The 20,812-nt window shown below is 43.6% G+C and overlaps 1 long non-coding RNA gene across 2 annotated transcripts in view; it reads left to right on the forward strand.

Annotated features, from left to right (window-relative positions):
- Positions 1-20,812, forward strand: part of LOC307198197 — a 422,507-nt gene that overhangs the window by 331,642 nt on the left and 70,053 nt on the right. For both annotated transcript variants that reach the window (XR_013831577.1, XR_013831578.1), the window contains one exon: positions 9,798-9,880. This is a non-coding gene — a long non-coding RNA (uncharacterized lncRNA). The remainder of the gene's footprint in view (positions 1-9,797; positions 9,881-20,812) is intronic.

Here is a 20,812-nt window from a genome sequence, read left to right on the forward strand (position 1 = left end):
CCAGTGCACCTCTGAGCTGCTCAGAATAGTCCCTGCTCAAGGCAACAAATAACTCACAATGTTGTTACCTGCCTGATGACTTTTGAAGCAGCACTGTCCCGAGGAGTGCTCTGTCACTGGAGTGACAGTCCCTCATGTTGTACAGCCCCCCAAAGCTAACGCTCTGCTTTTGTGTTTTAAAATGCCCAAGACAGATCACAGAAAGTGCCAGTTTATTCCAGGAAGCAGAAGGATACCCATTAGGCTGTCCTACGGCCAACGAGGGGAAATGTCTGATATGTATGTATATATGCATGTCTGCGTGTATGTATGTATACATGTATGTATTTCCTTTTCAGTCTGTCTCAGCTGTGGTTTGGTTATGAAGAAAATTCTCAAAGATGAAGTTTGATTTGGAGGTTTCTAAATCTGGGAGGTTTACAAGGTGCCATGGATTCAGAATCATGGACGTTGACTCTGGAAGGGCTCAGAGAGTGGTCAGCTCAGTGGCCTTTGTGTTTGGGGCTGTGGGGGACTGTGAGACCCCCCAGGAGCCCCTGAGTACAGGGAAAGACTGGGAGATGATGAGTTATGACTGCAGCCCCCAGCCCCAGCCCTTACCCAAATAGGTTTTTTTTTTTTTTTAAGTATATATCTTTATTGGAGTATAATCGCTTTACAATGTTGTGTTAGTTTTTTCTGTACAACAAAGTGAATCAGCTATGTGTATACATATATCCCCATATCTCCTCCCTCTTGCGTCTCCTTCCCACCCTCCCTATCCCACCCCTCTAGGTGGTCACAAAGCACCGAGCTGATCCCCCTGTGCTATGCAGCTGCTTCCCACTAGCCGTCCATTTTACATTTGGTAGTGTATATATGTCCATGCTACTCTCTCACGTCATCTCAGCTTACCCTTTCCCCCTGTGTCCTCAAATCTGTTCTCTACCTCTGCGCCTTTATTCCTGCCCTGCCACTAGATTCATCGGTACCATTTTTTTAGATTCCATATATATGCGTTAGCATCCGGTATTTTTTTTCTCTTTTTGACTTACTTCACTCTGTATGACAGACTCCAGGTCCATCCACCTCACTACAAATAACTCAGTTTCGCTCCTTTTTATGGTGAATATTCCACTGTATATATGTGCCAAATCTTCTATATCCATTTATCTGTAGATGGACATTTAGGCCTCTCTTAATTTGCTTTACACGGCTATAGATGGCATTGAGGGAAACAGCTTTGGTTTAAAAATCACTGATCTAATCTAACTTTCTTATCTTACAGATAAGGAGACTGAGGTCCAAACAGGGAACTGATTTGTCCGATATATAAGACTAAGCCCGTCCTAGAGCTTAGACGGGAACTCAAGTCCCTGATTCCCATATGGTTGTTTTTTTGTTATTTTTTCCCCTCTATTTAGTAGGGCTGGAAGTTGACTTTTATTTCTGCCCTTGCTTTCAGCACAGGCATCAGTAAACTTTTTCTGCAAAGGGTTATATCATAAATATTTTCTGTTTTACGGGCTATACAGTCTCTGTTGCAACTACCCAGTTCTGTCCTTGTAAGGCAAAGCCGCTGTAGACAAAATGCAAGCAGGTGAAGGTGGTCAGAGGATACAAATTTCTAGTTATAAGATGAGTAAGTTCTGGAGAGGTGATGTAGTGCATGGTGATTATAACTACCAGTATTGTATTAGAAACTTGGAAGTTGCTAACACAGTAGGTTTTAAAAGCTCTCACCACACACCCAGAGATTGTAACTGTGAGGCGCTGGAGGTGGTAACTGACATTGTTGTGGTGATCATTTTGCAATATATACATATATAAAAACACTGTGTTGTACAGCTTAAACTTACACTGTGTTCTATGTCAATTTCATCTCAATAAACCTGGGAGAAAAAAGAGGAGGGTCTATGTATATGATATGCGATTTATGTTTGTTGTTTTAACTTACTGGCTCAGAGCCAGGAGACTTCGATTTAATGCGGGTCTACTTCTCATTAGCTGTGTGAACTTGGGAATGTCATTTAGGCTCTCTGAGCTTCAGATGTCTCGTCTTTTGAGTGATGATGATAATACCTACCGCCAAAGACTGTTGTGAAGATTAAACAGGATAATGTATTAAATCTCCACTTTAAATCCTGTTTTTTACATACAAAAACACAGCAAAGTGTTTTTATTTTAGTATAAACCGAATTCTCAAAGAGATTAAACCTGAAGAGAGATTTATCCTTGCAGCGATGGGCACTGTTCTCGATGTTGTAATCCACTGTGGAAATGGGGGATCATTTTGACATTTCTCATGAATCATCGGGATATTCTCCATGGCCTGAGAATGGATTTTAAGATGTCTCTTAGGCTGGAATTCTAATTCCTTGTAAATTACATTGCTCACATGAAAATGTGCTATACGCTGCAAATAGAGATTGCAGCTAACATCAATGCCAAATGAGGACTGCATTATTTTAAATTTGATTGATGTCATGCTCTTATGCATTCCTGAAAGAAAATAGTGAAGTCAGGTGACTCAATACCAGTCTTCAGTGATACTTATTAGTATGATGGTTATTCAGTAAAGATATTCTTAAAGTGTAGGAGGCACTCGTACAACTAGATTCAGTTGCATGCTGAAGGCTGTGCATATTCATTTTCTCCCAATTGTTACGAAGAGTCCAATTTTAATTTGTTTGGTATTTCTGTTAATACCAAGGCCCACTTAGTATATCCATTGAAAGTCCTTAAACATATTAATGGGAGTCCTCCAAGAATTGCTACAGAGTTTTTAAATGTTTGTGAATTACCTTGACAGACCTTTAGTTTTAACTCACATTAAGCAGATTTCATTATTAACAAGAATATGTGCAAATTAAAATGAGGCCATTAACATCTTAAATACACTGCATGTTAAAAAAGAAAGCGAGTTTGAAAAAAATTGAGGAAATGCATTTTGCAAAAACAAAGTTGCCAAAAATAGAAAAAAGAAACCAAATTTAACCTACCAGTAAAGACATACTGATTGTGTTTACAAATGAGCATTGAGAAATATTATTTAGAAGAAAGCAAATAGGACTGGAAATCTGGAGCCTGAGTTCCAGTTTTAGGTCAGTTTTCCAAAAAACAGTCTGCCAACAGAGAATTCATTATGGCTAACTTGCCAAATAACAAATTCAAAGAATTTGCAAAGTTTACTAAAATTGTGTTTATTTTAAACTGTTGGTTGAGTTTTTCAAACAAAAGGTTTAGATGATTTGGGGTAAGTTTTAGGCGATCAGCTTTCATTCTGCCTTCAGAACAAGATTTTAGGAACTCTTCGTCCTGTGTCGGGCCCTAAGTGCCCCGTGGTGGTTGGAGCCCAGGGAAGGGGATCAGAGGGGCCCCCCTCTGCTGGAGGAAGGTGGAGAGAGGGGTCAGCTGAGAACACAGCCTGGGCTGCAGATCCCACCCGGGGTTCCTGAGCAGCAGAGGGCAGGGCAGGGTAGACCAAGGTGCCGAGGGTAAGGGTGGGCAAACACACAGCATCCAAGGGCAGGGACCTGGGGGGAAGAGGCTCCTGGTGGTAGAGAAGGTGGTTATGCTGAGGATGAGAAGGCACCTAGCTAAGGAGTTCCGACTCCCCACAGCACCACCCATAGGTCCAGTAGGCATTGCTCTAAACTTAATAAGTAGTTAAAACTGGAGCACATTTTTGATGATTTGGGAAACTGAAAAATTAGTCATTGATGACTTGGCATTTGGTGGAATGACAAGCATACTGACTTTTATCAAACTGACTCAGCAAACTGGCTGTTCAGTGAACTGGTCATTCAGAAACCAGACTCAGCTCCAGGTGGAGAGGCACTCATGTGGACCCTGGCCAAAGCGCCTTCCTCTGTGGGCCTCCCAGTGGAGCAGCTGGGGCCAGCCCAGCTCGGAAGAGCACAGGGAGGCCCTTCTCCAGGGAGGTGCCCTGCGGGGAGGAAGGAGGCCAAGCAAGGCAGGCTCTGGGCCTTGACCGCCCCCCCCATACCAACCAGGCCTACCCTCTTCTACCACATGAGGTTTCTTGGAGGGAAAAATGTTTCACTGTTGAAATCAACAGAAACACATTTGAAAACCACTAGAAAAGATGATCACACACCCGTTGAAATAATAATAGTTAATACTTTTTGAGCACTTACTATACGCCAGACACTGTGCTGAGCACTTTAAAGACAGTTCCTCACTTAATCCTCACTCTTGCCCTTTGAGGAAGGTGACTGTCATCCTTACCTTATGAGTGAGGAAATGGGCTCTCTCTGCGCCAGCTGCAAATGGCCTGGTGTCTCTCTTTTGATCTCACTCACATGGGGACTTTCTGGAGGGTTTCTTAGGCAGCCTTTGGGACCACTGTGCAGCATGATCCTGACCTCTTTGCTGAACAGAGGCTCTGTCCCTAAAGCGAGGGAAGTCGGACCACCCGCCTGGGCTCCTCCTGTTCTGAATGGTTCTCACTGCCTCACCTTTGTAGCCCCTTCTTTTCTTTCCTCGCTGGCTAGCCAAAGCTTTACGGGCGCAGCCTCATTCCCACATTTCTACAAAGACTTAGGTATTCTCACAATCCCAGCTGCAGCACCAGAACCAACGTGCTGAGTAGTGACTTCCCAGTCAAGGTGCATACAAGTCAGTTATGCAAGATGCATGAGTTCTAGGGACCTGCGGACAGCCCTGTGCCTGTGGTCAACAGTCCTGGATTGGACACTTACAAATCTGTTAAGAGGGTAGATCTCATGTTAAGTGCTCTTACCACAAAAAACAAAAAGAAACAAACGAAATCCAATACAGAGCATGCCTACTGCATTCCCGGCACTGTACTCGAGGTCTTGCTGCAACAGGTATAACCCAAAAGTTCGTATATCACTGCCTTTCCACAGACAGGGAAACTGAGGCATGAGGGGTGAAGTCATTTCCCGAGTCACACATCTGGCAAGCAGCAGAGCCCTACTTCCCGCCGGCCACTTATTGTTCCTCGCCTCTGTTTGCCAATCCCCTCACTCCCCTCTCCCCAGGCCACAGGGACTCCATCTCTTCCAAACTCCTCTGACTCTTTAAAAAGCAGCTCCCAGTTCTTCGGCCCTTCGCATAGCATGTTCGCTATTGTAAGTTAGCTTTTCAGGAGTTTGTGTCTCCCCTCTTCAGCTAGGGCGGGGGTTCCCGAGGGCCCTCGCCCCCATCACTTCCCTCCATGGTGTCAGCACAGAACCGGGCACAGGACTTGATGACATTCTGGTGCATTCTTCAGCCAGCACTGGAAGCCATTTCTCCCCAGGAAATTATGGCTTTCAGTTTGTTTGTATTGATTACGGCGGGGATTTGTTTTCTGTCCTGCTACATAAATGTCTTTATGGGATAATTGTCGCAACTTTTCAGGGAAGGTTTACACTTCATGGAGTCAGCCCTTTCTCCAGCATCCATCACCGTCGACTGCAAACGTCAGCAGCTCTGAGTCTGAGCTTCTCCCCATCCACAGCTTGTCCTGCCCTAGAGGGCAGCCTGGTAGTCGCCCCAATACCAGCTCCCAACTCCATGTAACAAATGTTTAAGTGGCCTAGTCCTGCTCCACAGCCCTTTGCTCAGCACGAGCCATTGCTGTTTGGGGTAAAGATTGGGGAAAAGACTTTGGACCATATTTTTTTTTTCTTCATAAATATGTACTTTAGCCGATAGCCAGAATACACAAGAGGAGGAGGCCAAAGAGATGCATGGTGGCTCTGGACCAGGGTGAGGATGCAGGGAGGCTCTGGACACAAGGAGGAGGATGCAGGGAGGCTCTGGACACAAGGAGGAGGATGCAGGGAGGCTCTGGACACAAGGAGGAGGATGCAGGGAGGCTCTGGACCAGGGTGAGGATGCAGGGAGGCTCTGGACACAAGGAGGAGGATGCAGGGAGGCTCTGGACCAGGGTGAGGATGCAGGGAGGCTCTGGACCAGGGTGAAGATGCAGGGAGGCTCTGGACCAGGGTGAGGATGCAGGGAGGCTCTGGACCAGGGTGAAGATGCAGGGAGGCTCTGGACCAGGGTGAGGATGCAGGGAGGCTCTGGACACAAGGAGGAGGAGTTAGGGTAGAAACCCCACCATCGTCCCCACGATTTTCTTGCTCATTAGGAAAAGCTGCATAGGTTGCTTATCCACTGTGGTAGAGAGGAAAATAGCTCCCCTAAGATGTGCACATCCTAAAGAGGTGCAAAGAGGAATTAAGGGTGCAGATGGGATGAAGGTTGTCTATCGGATGACCTTAAAATAGAGGGATTAGCCTGGATTATCCGAGGGCCCGATGTAATCACAGGGTCCTTACAGGGGGAAGAGGGAATTGGCAGAGCTGTCAGAGAGACGGCAGCCTGAGAAGGACTCAGCTCAATGTCGCTGGCTTTGAAGGAGGAGGAAGGTGGCCATGATGCAAGGCAAGCAGGCAGTTTCTAGAAGCTTAAAAAGGCAAGGAAAGGGCTTCTCTCTTAGAGCTTCCAGAAAGCAGTGCACGCTGCCAATACCTTGATCTTAGCCTGGTGAGTTCCATGTCAGACAGCTGATCTACAGACTTGTAAGATATTCAGTTTGTGTGTGTGTGCTTTTTTAAACCACTAAATTGGCAACAGTTTGTCACAGCAGCAGCAGAGAACCAATACAATCTGTAAGTACTCTTAATCTGTGAACCTTTTGTCAACCAGAGGAAAATTTCACACTTGGGAGTTTACATATTGCTGTTTAGGTTTAGAACACTATCCTGGACTGCAAAGCCGGGTGTTTCCTTTTTTACCCATTTCACTAGAAAAGCCACTTTCTAGTGGTTTTCAAAACTTGCCCTGATTTTTTTAAGATGGATAAGAAGTTAAGCACTGGTCAAGTGGTCAGTTTGGTTTTGCCTCTGAAAACTCTTTGAAAAATCAATTTGTATTTGACCAACTTCGTGAAAATGGTGAAAGATGGCTGTGGTTGCTAAGAGAGGCTGCCAGGGGGTTGCCATGGGAACAACTGTTTTTAAATCAGGAATAACGAGCTCTAACTGTAAAGAGCTGAGGTAGGGAAAACAGGGGAGGTAGCTACCTCTTACTTCCTCCTCATTAAGGGGAAACAGCCTGAGGTTTCCTGCCAATTCCTTAAGTTCAGCAGACATTGCCCTGCTGCTCTGTGAAGGGCAATAGTAAATGTATGGGTTTCAGATTCCAACAGATTTGGGTCTGAATTCCTGATTCACCCGTGCCATCTGCAAGACCCAGAGTAAGATGCAGAACTACCCTGGGACTCTGTTGTGTTAGTCGTGAAATGGGGATTATGACAGTAGTACTTGCCTCTTGGCGTGGGTGTGATTACATGAGAAAACACGTGCAATTTGTCTCACACAGTGCCTGGAAAGTAGTAAGAACTCAATCCCTGATGGTGCTATTATGCTTAGACAAGAGACTTGTTGCAAGGCTCCAGATTGTGCTTCCAAACCAACTTGGAGAAAGACCTTTCTAGAGATTCCCAATGCATCAGGCACTGATGAGTGATCCTCCAGCATATGACTGGTAGGCAGCTCAGCCCACATGTGAGTCACCTCGAGGCAGCCACATCTGAGCTAGTCTAGAGTCTGCACAAGGAGCAAGTCCAGTGCTCCCATGGTTGGCTGTCCTGGCAACGCCATCAGAGTTTTGGCAAGCTTGCTGTTGGCTTCTGCCCTTCTCTCTTGGTGGGCCGAGTAGACAGGCGCTGATTGAGGCACCAGCTTTGAGGAGACTGCTCTAGATAGCCATCTGATTACATGGGGCAGCAGCTGTTTGTTTTCTCTGATTTCACCCGAGGGTGACTGGTGAGAAGGGCAGGAAGGCAATGAGAGGGGGACCAGACCCAGGCCATAGGCAGGCACAGGGACTTTGAAGACTGACTGACCACTTTGCAGAAGCTTTTCACCACCACGAAGGGAAAAGGCTCAGCTGAGTCCCAGGAGCCAAGTCTAGGATGCGAAGCTGAGCAAGTAGCTAAATGTTGGGTTAAACTGGGAGGACTGAGCAGGAGAGAAACTAGAGGAGGACCAATTGTCAGCAGAAGGACCATGAGAGGATGGGGCAGATTACAAATGATGGAGAGAGCGGACCTGGGGCAGCTCTGCCCTGGAGGATGTGTGCTCCTGGCTTGGCAAACCCAAGGGGTGTTGGTGAGCTGTCTGTGAGACCTGGCTAGTCAGCTCAGGCCATTAGAAAAACTCACCTCGCCACTAGCAGAACCAGCCTTCGTATAAGACCCCAATGAGAAATTTCCACTGGGCCCAGAGTCAGGAAATGGTGGACCTTTTCTAACTGGTTTGTTCCTGTCTGAAGCCAGACGTGGGGAATTGCTCAGGTATCCGTATTCACCATTGACTGCTGGAAACCTTAGAGCCACATACGTGTTCCATGCAGAACATGTGCATGGTCTTGGAGGCATGTGTGTTTGGTTTAGATTCAGTCCTGGATTCATCTTACGTTCCTACTCTGGTTTGTCTTTCTGACTTAACACTTAAAAATTGTTGAATCTTGCTTCTTAACTAAGAAATATGCTTTTAAATTTAATTTGTCTTCATTTTACAAATAACTTTTTAATTACAAAATAGTATAATCTATGGTACAGTACAATCTGTCATCAAATCTGTCTATATCTATGGTATACTCATGTATACTATGGCTACAGTATAATCTGTAATCAAATCTATAATCAGAATAGCACAATCCTCCTTATGCTGAATGGGAAGCAGACATATGTAAGAAAAGCTCATCTTTAATCCCACTACTATTAACATTTCAGAGCTCTGTGCCACTTTGGAGTCACCACTGGAATGGAAACGAGGTTTTGGCCTTTTCACCCAGTGTTCCGCGAACTTAATGGTCCAGCTGCTCAGGCTGGGGATGACTTCTAGAGAAGGATTTCCTGTTGGAAATGTAATTGCATTTGGGAATAATTATAGAGGCTGTGACTATGTACAGACTGACTCCCTTAATAACCAGGAAACCCAACAAGGTCTGAGCTAAAATCAGCTCGAAAATGGGTAGTTTTTAAAGTGACTATTAGTAGTCATTAACTGGTTACCTGCTGTTAGCCTGTTTCAATGAATTTTGAAGTTTTCAAACAAGTTTATGTGGACAAATAACCAGAGACCAGAATGGTAGCAAGGGTAAGAAAAAGAATATCAAGGAGCAATTTGATCTATTAAGCAGTTGTTGTGTTGTATCTCTTCATGCCCTGAAGAGGATGGGCATGAAAAAAAAAAGAATTCTTTAATTACAGCATTGTTTCATTAATTTAACTTTTTATTAGCCTATAATTTTGTAGTGCTTTGGAGCCTATAGAATGTGAGAGGAACCTTTTCTTGTATCCAATAATGAAGCTGTGTACTATACCATTAGTTTGTCTAGTCTTTTAACTCGTATTTACTGAGTATCAATTTCGTGGCTAGTCAAGGACCAAAGATGGCTTATTCCTGGTCCCTGCCTTCAAGGAGCTCCTGTTCTGATGAGGTGACAGCACACTGCATTGTAACTACGTTTTGCTTCTCCGAGGGCTTTGGAAGCACAGAGAAAGAACAAATTGAGGCAGCCTAGGGCAGTGGAGGGTGGAGCCTCCCAGGCAGAGAAGGACAGAGTGGGGTGAGTGGGGCTTTCAAGGTAGCAAACAGAGAACAGCACAGAGGTCACAGCTGGAAAGATCCTAGTTGGTCTGAGTTGCTCTGAGCGTAGCTGGAGGGTTGAATGGAAAAAGGTGGAGGGGCTAGCAGCCTCCTGCTGCTGCTCATCTCTGGGTTGCCTCCTCGCCTTGTTCCCACACATCAGTATCTCCTCCTCCCATTCAGGTTCTGCTATTGTACTCCCTGCTATGGGCTCCTTTTCTGGGCTGGCTACAAGCTGTGACAGCATGGAAGGAATTCAGCAGTTGGTAAGTACTCAATTCACGTCAGCTATTTTCGTTACCCGTATAACTGGCTGCCATATTTCTATGAAGTTGCAGTGGCTTGGATTTGTGTATCTCTTAGTACCCACAGAAGCTTTACAGCCAAAGGGAGTAGTTCCACACTGGATAAAACTTTTTAAGTGCAATCACCAGGAAGATCTCTTTGATTTTCCCCAAGATAGCCCCTTCACTCATGACACCTTTCCATGGGAAAACCTTGGCTCCGTCCTGGCCCAGTACTCAGCTCCCGGTGGACAAGAGGCCAATGAAGAGAGTGAACCAGATGGCCAAGTTTCCCCTAGGTCCAGGCCGGGGTCCTGCTGCTGTGAGTTCTGAAATAGGACACAGTGTCACATCACCTCCCCCAAGCCATCCAGAAGAAGGTAGATGCCAAGGCAAGCATGTGAATGTGGAATCTTTGGGCTAGAAAGGCATTCCTTCAATTCTCCCTTTTGTGGGGAAATGCTGACATGCCTGGAATTGCCACACTGCAAACACACCAGGCCACGATATGCAAACCCACAACATTTATGCTTTGGAATGTCAGACCTTTGAATTTAAAAACAGACTTTAAAGAGTTTGAGAACCTGGCAACTAATCAGTGCTCTCTGCTCAGAATGAAAGCACAGAACGGTTTGTTGTATCTCGATACACAGACGGCTATGGCTGGAGAAAATTATTTTTTCTCTATGGTACTCAAAACACCCATTTGTCTGATTTCTCCCCGTTTTGTAGTTTATTGTTTGGCATTTGGTTTGCATAGCCCAGTAGTGTAGTCAGTCTGCAAATCATTTTTTTTAAACATCTTTATTGGAATATAATTGCTTTACAATGTTGTGTTAGTTTCTGCTGTATAACAAAGTGAATCAGCTATATGTATACATATATCCCCATATCCTCTCCCTCTTGCATCTCCCTCCCACCCTCCCTAACCCAACCCTCTAGGTGGTCACAAAGCACCAAGCTGATCTCCCTGTGCTACGCGGCTGCTTCCCACTAGCTATCTATTTGACATTTGGTAGTGTATACATGTCAGTGCCACTCTCTCACTTCGTCTCAGCTTACCCTTCCCCCTCCCCCTCCCCGTATCTTCAAGTCCACCCTCTATGTCTACGTCTTTATTCTGGTCCTGCCCCTAGGTTCTTCAGAACCATTTTTTTTAATATTTCATATACATGTGTTAGCATATGGTATTTGTTTTTCTCTTTCTGACTTACTTTACTCTGTATGACAGACTCTAGGTCCATCCACCTCACTACAAATAACTCAATTTCGTTTCTTTTTATGGCTGAGTAATATTCCATTGTATATAGGTGCCACATCTTCTTTATCCATTCATCTGTTGATGGACACTTAGGTTGCTTCCATGTCCTGTCTATTGTAAATAGTGCTGAAATGAACATTGTGGTACACGACTCTTTTTTTAAACATCTTAATTGCTTTAAAATGGTGTGTTAGTTTCTGCTTTATAATAAAGTGAATCAGCTATACATATACAGATATCCCCATATCTCTTCCCTCTTGCATCTCCCTCCCACCTTCCCTATCCCACCCCTCAAGGTGGTCACAAAGCACCAAGCTGATCTCCCTGTGCTATAAGGCTGCTTCCCACTAGCTATCTATTTTATATAGTGTATCTACGTCCATGCCACTTTCTCACTTTGTCCCAGCTTACCCTTTCCCCTCCCTGTGTCCTCAAGTCAATTCTCTACATCTGCATCTTTATTCCTGTCCTGCCCTAGGTTCTTCAGAACCACTTTTTTTTTTAGATTCCATATACATGTGTTAGCATATGGTATTTGTTTTTCTCTTTCTGACTTACTTCACTCTGTATGACAGACTGTAGGTCCATACACCTCACTAAAAATAACTCAGTTTCATTTTTTCTTATGGCTGAGTAACATTCCATTTTATATAGGTGCCACATCTTCTTTATCCATTCATCTGTCGATGGACACTTAGGTTCCATGTCCTGGCTATTGTAAATAGAGCTGCAATGAACATTGTGGTACATGACTCTTTTTGAATTATGGTTTTCTCAGGGTATATGTCCAGTAGTGGGATTGCTGGGTCGTATGGTAGTTCTATTTTTAGATTTTTAAGGAACCTCCATACTGTTCTCCACAGTGGCTGTATCAATTTACATTCCCACCAACAGTGCAAGAGGATTCCCTTTTCTCCACACCCTCTCCAGCATTTATTGTTGGTAGATTTTTTGAGGATGGCCATTCTGACTGATGTGAGGTGATACTGCATTGTAGCTTGGATTTGCATTTCTCTAATGATCAGTGATGTTGAGCATCCTTTCATGTGTTTGTTGGCAGTCTGTATATCTTCCTTGGAGACATGTCTATTTAGGTCTTCTGCCCAGTTTTGGATTGGGTTGTTTGTTTTTTTGAGATTGAGCTCCATGAACTGCTTGTATATTTTGCAGATTAATCCTATGTCAGTTGCTTCATTTGCAAATATTTTCTCCCATCCTGAGGGTTGTCTTTTGGTCTTCTTTATGGTTTCCTTTGCTGTGCAAAAGCTTTTAAGTTTCATTAGGTCCCATTCGTTTATTTTTGTTTTTACTTCCATTTCTCTAGGAGGTGGGTCAAAAAGGATCTTGCTGTGTTTGATGTCATAGAGTATTCTGCCTGTGTTTTCCTCTAAGAGTTTTATAGTGTCTGGCCTTACATTTAGGTCTTTAATTCATTTTGAGTTTATTTTTGTGTATGGTGTTAGGGAGTGTTCTAATTTCATTCTTTTACATGTAGCTGTCCAGTTTTCCCAGCACCACTTATTGAAGAGGCTGTCTTTTCTCCATTGTATATTCTTGCCTCCTTTATCAAAGATAAGGTGACCATATGTGTGTGGGTTTATCTCTGGGCTTTCTGTCCTGTTCCATTGATCTATATTTCTGTTTTTGTGCCAGTACCATGCTGTCTTGATTACTGTAGCTTTGTAGTACAGTCTGAAGTCAGGAAGCCTGATTCCTCTAGTTCCGTTTTTCTTTCTCAAGGTTGTTTTGGCTATTCGGGGTCTTTTGTGTTTCTATACAAATTGTGAAATTTTTTGTTCTAGTTCTGTGAAAAATGCCAGTGGTAGTTTGATAGGGATTGCATTGAATCTGTAGATTGCTTTGGGTAGTATAATCATTTTCACAATGTTGATTCTTCCAGTCTGAGAACATGGTGTATCTCCATCTGTCTGTATAATCTTTAATTTCTTTCATCAGTGTCTTATAGTTTTCTGCATACAGGTCTTTTGTCTCCTTAGGTAGGTTTATTCCTAGGTATTTTATTCTTTTTGTTGCAATGGTAAATGGGAGTGTTTCCTTAATTTCTCTTTCAGATTTATCATCATTAGTGTATAGGAATGCAAGAGATTTCTGTTCATTAACTTTGTATCCTGCTACTTTACCAGATTCATTGATTAGTTCCAGTAGTTTCCTGGTAGCATCTTTAGAATTCTCTATGTATAGTGTCATGTCATCTGCAAACAGTGACAGCTTTACTTCCTCTTTTCCGACTTGGATTCCTTTAATTTCTTTGTCTTCTTTGAAAAACTATGTTGAATAATAGTGGTGAGGGTGGGCAACCTTGTCTTTTTCCTGATCTCAGCAGAAATGGTTTCAGTTTTTCACCATTGAGAATGATGTTGGCTGTGGGTTTGTCACATGTAGCCTTTATTATGTTGAGGTGAGTTCCCTCTATGCCTACTTTCTGGAGTGTTTTTATCGTAAATGGGTGTTGAATTTTCTCAAAGCTTTTTCTGCATCTATTGAGATTATCATATGGTTTTTATCCTTCAGTTTGTTAATATGGTGAATCACATTGATTTATTTGCATATATTGAAGAATCCTTGCATTCCTGGGATAAACCCCACTTGATCATGGTGTATGATCCTTTTAATGTGCTGCTGGATTCTGTTCACTAGTATTTTGTTGAGGATTTTTGCACCTATGTTCATCAGTGATATTGGCCTATAGTTTTCTTCTTTTGTAACATCTTTGTCTGGTTTTGGTATCAGGGTGATGGTGGCCTCGTAGAATGAGTATGGGAGTGTTCCTCCTTCTGCTATACTTTGGAAGAGTTTGAGAAGGATAGGTGTTAGCTCTTCTCTAAATGTTTGATAGAATTCACCTGTGAAGCCATCTGTCCTGGGCTTTTGTTTGTTGGAAGATTTTTAATCACAGTCTCAATTTCAGTGCTTGTGATTGGTCTGTTTATATTTTCTATTTCTTCCTGGTTCAGCCTTGGAAGGTTGTGCATTTCTAAGAATTTGCCCATTTCTTCCAGGTTGTCCATTCTATTGGCATATAGTTACTTGTAGTAATCTCTCATGATCCTTTGTATGTCTGCAGTGTCAGTTGTTACTTCTCCTTTTTCATTTCTAATTCTATTGGTTTGAGTCTTCTCCCTTTTTTACTTGATGAGTCTGGCTAATGGTTTATCAATTTTGTTTATCTTCTCAAAGAACCACCTTTTAGTTTTATTGATCTTTGCTATCGCTTCCTTCATTTCTTTTTCATTTATTTCTGATCTGATCTTTATGATTTCTTTCCTTCTGCTAACTTTGGGGTTTTTTTGTTCTTCGTTCTCTAATTGCTTTAGGTGTAAGGTTAGGTTGTTTATTTGAGATTTTTCTTGTTTCTTGAGGTAGGATTGTATTGCTATAAACTTCCTTCTCAGAATTGCTTTTGCTGCATCCCATAGGTTTTGGGCCACCGTGTTTCCATTGTCATTTGTTTCTAGATATTTTTTTATTTCCTCTATGACTTCTTCAGTGATCTCTTGGTTATTTAGTGGCATATTGGTTAGCCTCCATGTGTTTGTATTTTTTACAGTTTTTTTCCTGTAATTGATATCTAGTCTCATAGCATTGTGGTTGGAAAAAATACTTGATACAATTTCAATTTTCTTAGATTTACCAAGGCTTTATTTGTGACCCAAGATATGATCTATCCTGGGGAATGTTCCATGAGCACTTGAGAAGAAAGTGTATTCTGTTGTTTTTGGATGTTAAGTCCTGTAAATATCAATTAAGTCCATCTTGTTTCATATATCATTCAAAGCTTGTGTTTCCTTACATATTTTCATTTTGGTTGATATGTCCGTTGGTGAAAGTGGGGTGTTTAAGTCCCCTACTATTATTGTGTTACTGTTCACTTCCCCTTTTATGGCTGTTAGCCTTTGCCTTATGTACTGAGGTGCTCCTATGTTGGGTGCATAAATATTTACAATTGTTATATCTTCTTCTTGGATTGATCCCTTGATCATTATGTAGTGTCCTTCTTTGTCTCTTGTAATAGTCTTTGTTTTAAAGTCTATTTTGTCTTATTTGAGAATTGCTACTCCAGCTTTCTTTTGGTTTCCATTTGCATGGAATATCTTTTTCCATCCCCTCACCTTCAGTCTGTATGTGTCCTTAGGTCTGATATGAGTCTCTTGTAGACAGCTTATATACGGGTCTTGTTTTTGTATACATTCAGCCAGTGTATGTCTTTTGGTTGGAACATTTAATCCATTTACATTTAAGGTAATTAGCGACATGTATATTCCTATTACCATTTTCTTAATTGTTTTGGGTTTGTTAATGTACGTCTTTTCCTTCTCTTGTGTTTCCTGCCAGAGAAGTTCCTTTAGCTTTTGTTGTAGAGCTGGTTTGGTGGTGCTGAATTCTCTTAGCTTTTGCTTGTCTATAAAGCTTTTAATTTCTCCATCGAATCTGATTGAGATCTTTGCTGGGTAGAGTAATCTTGGTTGTAGGTTTTTCCCTTTCATCACTTTAAATATATCCTGCCACTCCCTTCTGGCTTGCAGAGTTTCTGCTGAAAGATCAGCTGTTAACCTTATGAGGATTCCCTTGTTTATTATTTGTTGTTTTGCTCTTGCTGCTTTTAATATTTTTTCTTTGTATTTAATTTTTTGTAGTTGGATTAATATGTGTCTTGGCATGTTTCTCCTTGGCTTTATCCTGTATGGGACTCTCTGCACTTCCTGGACTTGATTGACTATTTCCTTTTCCATATTAGGGAAGTTTTCAACTATAATCTCTTCAAATATTTTCTCAGTCCCTTTCTTTTTCTCCTCTTCTTCTGGGACCCCTATAATTTGAATGTTGGTGTGTTTTATATTGTCCCAGAGGTCTCTGAGACTGTCCTCAATTCTTTTCATTCTTTTTTCTTTTTTCTGCTCTGCAGTAGTTATTTCCACAATTTTACCTTCCAGGTCACTTATCCAGGTCACGTTCTTCTGCCTCAGTTATTCTGCTATTGATTCCTTCTAGAGAATTTTTAATTTCATTTATTGTGCTGTTCATCACAGCTTGTTTGCTCTTTAGTTCTTCTAGGTCCTCGTTAAACATTTCTTGTATTTTCTCCATTCTGTTTCCAAAATTTTGGATCATCTTTACTATCATTACTCTGAATTATTTTCAGGTAGACTGCCTATTTCCTCTTCATTTGTTTGGTCTGGTGGGTTTTTACCTTGCTCCTTCATCTCTGTCTTCTCATTTTGCGTAACTTACTGTGTTTGGGGTCTCCTTTTCTTAGGCTGCAGGTTCGTAGTTCCCGTTGTTTTTGGTGTCTGCCCCCAGTGGGTAAGGTTGGTTCAGTGGGTTGTGTAGGCTTCCTGGTGGAGGGGACTGGTGCCTGTGTTCTGGTGGATGAGGCTGGATCTTGTCTTTCTGGTGGACAGGACCACCTCCGGTGGTGTGTTTTGCGGTGTCTGTGAACTTAGTATGATTTTAGGCAGCCTCTCTGTTAATGGGTGGGGTTGTGTTCCTGTCTTTCTAGTTGTTTGGCATAGAGTGTCCAGCAGTGGAGCTTGCTGGTCATTGAGTGGAGCTGGGTCTTCGCGTTGAGAACGGAGATCTCTGGGAGAGCTCTCGCCAATTGATATCACATGGAGCCGGGAGGTCTCTAGTGGTCCAATGTCCTGAACTCGGCTTTCCTACCTCAGAGGCTCAGGCCTGACACCCAGCCAGAGCACCAAGATGCTGTCAGTCACACGGCAGTGAATATGGCGGTCTCCCTGATGATGTCAGATTATGAGGGTCTACAATAGCTGTTCAGCTAAAACAGGCCGACTTGGGAGCAGTTTGTCTACGAGGCTGTCTCCAGCAGCCTGTGCCTAAAAGAGCAGGTCTCTGCATGTGCTGCAGAATCTTAAACGTTTATATAGAGGTCTTAACTGGGTTCAGTACAGATGGTCTCAAGAACACCTTACTCTCTCAAGGTGGTGTGCTTGAAACACCTCTTAAGCCTGAGGGTCTACAAGCTGCAGGAAGACCGAGACCGCCCACAAGCCGTGATTCTCGCCATGAAGCCTGCTGCTGCAGCAGTGGAATCTGGCTTGCCCCGCGGCGCTGCAGTGAGCTTTCAGGGAAGTTTTCTCTCGTGATGATGAGATTCATGCTACCTGAGTTGCCCAAAGCACAGAGCGCTTAAATGTTGGGGCTGGGGAACAAGCCCAGCAAATCTGGCTCCAGGGTCTGTGTTACCACACCCTAAACGTCTCACCCCCGTGAGGCACCTCCTCAAACTCGCTCTGCCGCAGGAAGAGTCCTGCAAATCATTTTGTAAAAATTGGTGATGCTGGTATGTTCAGAACGACACCCGCTGGGGTTTGACGACCACAAGATCAGGTCTTCATTATCTTATGGTCAACTGATGGGCTGTCATTGATTGACAGATCCGGGGTCTGGATTCTGTCCCTTGGTTTCCTCGTTTCTGTCTGATCAAAGTGCAGGGGCCTCAGCACTTTAATTAGCGACTTGGATTTACTCTGTGTATCTGTTCCAGTTCATGGAGATTCTGTCCTGGCTTGTCCTCTCAGATCAATTCATTCCACAGTCAAGGAGTATTTATTGAACTGCTACTCTGTGCTGGACCTTAAGGGTATGGAGAGACCAGATTACCATGGCTGATCTCAGGTCATTCACACTGGGTAGGATGGACAGGATTCTGAGCTGCACAGGCGTGTAGACAGAGGGAGGGCAGCCAGGCCAGTGATGGACAGCCACCACAGCGTGGGTAGGGAGAGAGGTTGACAGGGAGACTTGGTAATACTTTCCTTTTAGAAAATTGACCATTTTCTATTTAAAATCCAGACAATATTGTTTCAGGCCCTTGAAGTTCCATTGTCTTTTACATGTATGACCAGGAAGGAGTCAGACACATTGCACTTAGCACCCTTCTGGCAGAGTGGAAAAAACTTTGCATATCACCAAATTCCACTAAGTGGCCTTTATCAACTCATTCGATCTCCCTGGGCCTCGATTTTTTCCTTCTGTAAAATGGGGATCATCTATATTGTTGTCAGGATCCAGTATAACACCATATATGTGAAAATTATATTCAGAAAAGCCTTTTCTTATGACCAAATAGGTAAGACACCTTGCCTGTCTATGTATTACCGATTTTCTAATCTCTGTAAATGTTAAGATTCATGAAATACAGATGTTATTTTAAAGAATTGCCTCCTTCATAATAATTGTTACCCATTTCCTCAAACAATGGATACAAGGTATAATGACTACCATTTTGGAGGAGAAGGCTCTTTGGGTTTTATTGATGTTAAGAAGAGCACCCCATACTCTGAAGTGTTAGGAAACCTTGAAGAAGAAGTGGGAGGTGGTGTTCAATGCCAGTCTCTGTTTTCTGCTCTGTCTGGCTCGTGAGCCTATAAGTGATGCACCACTCTCAAAGCCCCATCAACTTGGAAAATGACCAAGCAGCGTCAGCTCAGCAATAGTCATCCATATTGTGCTTTTGAACCCTGCTGCTCTAACTGGAAGGAAATAAGGCACAGAGGGAAAATTGGCTTTTCTCAGCTGCCATCTGTCCGGGTTACCTCTGCAATGTCAGGAGGTGGAGACCTGTACAGGCAGCCCCAGGTGAGAGAGGCCTGGGTCAGTGGACCTCCTTGGGAGCATGACCCTGGCTATAGCCCCATTTTCCTTATTCCTGTTTCCTCTTGGATTGTCATTCAGGGTTTGAATTTCCAAAACATTCCTTTTACAATTCCGAATGATCTCCTGATACTTGTGTTGACTGTCTCATCCCAGGGTGGCAGACTGGACCTTCTGCTTGCTTGTTGGTTTCTGGCACTGACCCGAATGTTTCTGGTTCTCATGTCCGCCCAGCCCAAACCATAGCAAGTTCAGCTTCAACCATCCTTGTCTAGAATCTTGGACAATTCATCCACTAAGAGGGATAGAGCTGTCATGCTTTAGACTATGATATTCATCTCCCAAGATGTAAATTCTCTCTGTTGCATATCATCTTATATTGCAACCTAAGGCATGACATTTAGCCTCTCTGAATCCCAGTGTCCTAACCTGTGGAGTGATACTGTATCAGTGTAGACCCTCCAGGAAAGGGATGCCAACATGTAGTTAGAAGTGCAGGAGCTTACCTGTGAAGGCTGAATGGGGGGAGCCTGCGGAGCCTTTAGACTTTTATGGTGTGGGCAGGGAAAGCTGTCAGGCCATCATGCAGGCCTGATGCATGTGAAAGGAGAGTGGAGGAAGGGAGATAAAGTGGGAAGAGCTTGAGACAGTGGTGCAGCTCCTGGAAAGTCTTAGCCAGCCGAATGGAGAGCTGCAGTGTAGAGATTTCCTGTAAAGGAGTCCCATGTTGGGGCAGAACTGGCCAGGCCATGGCATCGCCTCTAAGCTCACTCATCCACTGGGGACTTTTACTAGTGATAATCTCCAGCCCATAGTCAATTCATCATTGTGAACTAAAACTATTAATGTTTCAAATCAAATATTCATTGAAAACCTACTCTCTATAAAGCACCAAGCAGAGTGATGTCACGAGGAATTTGCAGATTGACTCAGTGTGTCCTGCAGAGAGAGAGATAATAAAATTAAAATGAAATATTTTTTTGAGTGACAAGGTAGGGGAAGATGCCAAGAACGGGTGAGCCTCAGGTTAGATGAACTGGTCCAGGTATAGGCCTTGTCCCAGAAAGATAGAAGTAGAAGTTCAAATTTGGGTATTCAAAGGGGCGTTGGAGACGTAGGCTTGATTTGGGTCAGCGCTGAGGCCAAGGCAGGAAGACCTAAGAAATCACAGGCTGGGAACACCTCAGTGCTTATAATTCATTGGGAATGGAAGCAGAAGATAGCTGGGGGCCCAGCTCTCTGTGAAATCCACTGCCGAAAGGTCAAGGTCCAGCCAGTTGGTCTGGGGTTCTGAGAGGCTTCTAGGCAGGAGTAGAAAGACGCATGTCATGTAGACTGCACTAATACATCTGAGCGTGGAGGAAGCCTGCAGTGGCTGAGCAAGATGCTGGCATCCACCTGCTGGGGGGATGGGCACATGGTCCACTGCCTCATCGGTGTTGTCTCTGCTGTGAAGCTGAGCTACGTCTGACTTGGGCAATGAACACAGTATCTTCCAAGTTTTCTCCTCTGGAGTGCCACAACTTGGAAGCTAGAGCTGGCTTTTTCTATAGTGTCAGCTGTGGTTTCCATGCTGTTAGAGAATCGTTTCCTGGTAGAGAACTTTACCCCTGGATGGCTAATTGGTTCCATGCGTTGCCTATTCAATGGTCACATGTGGCTAAAACTCCCACTCAGTCACCTCTGTCAATCCCAGGGAACCATCAAGTACACGGGCATAGAAACGAGGTGGAGGCGGTTGTTTGTGTTGTTTGTTGCTCGGAGAGAGATGCCTGCATGTGGCTTGTGAGTGAGAAGTGAAGAATGTGCATGGGTTTACCTGGAACACACTTCCTCCCCCCACCATGACTTTATCTGTCTGAGGATATGAGGGTGGCCCACAAAGTTCCAGGGGTTACAGAAAGCACTGTGCATTTGTAGACGTGCTGATGATTGACAGTGGATGGAGCACGGAGGAAATAGCAGGGCTTGGAGAGAGGTGGACCCCAGTGAGCAGAGCTGGATGGTCTTTGCGCAGC

The sequence above is a fragment of the Stenella coeruleoalba genome (genome assembly GCF_951394435.1).
Source record: "Stenella coeruleoalba genome assembly, chromosome: 15".
Classification (NCBI taxonomy): Eukaryota; Metazoa; Chordata; class Mammalia; order Artiodactyla; family Delphinidae; genus Stenella; species Stenella coeruleoalba.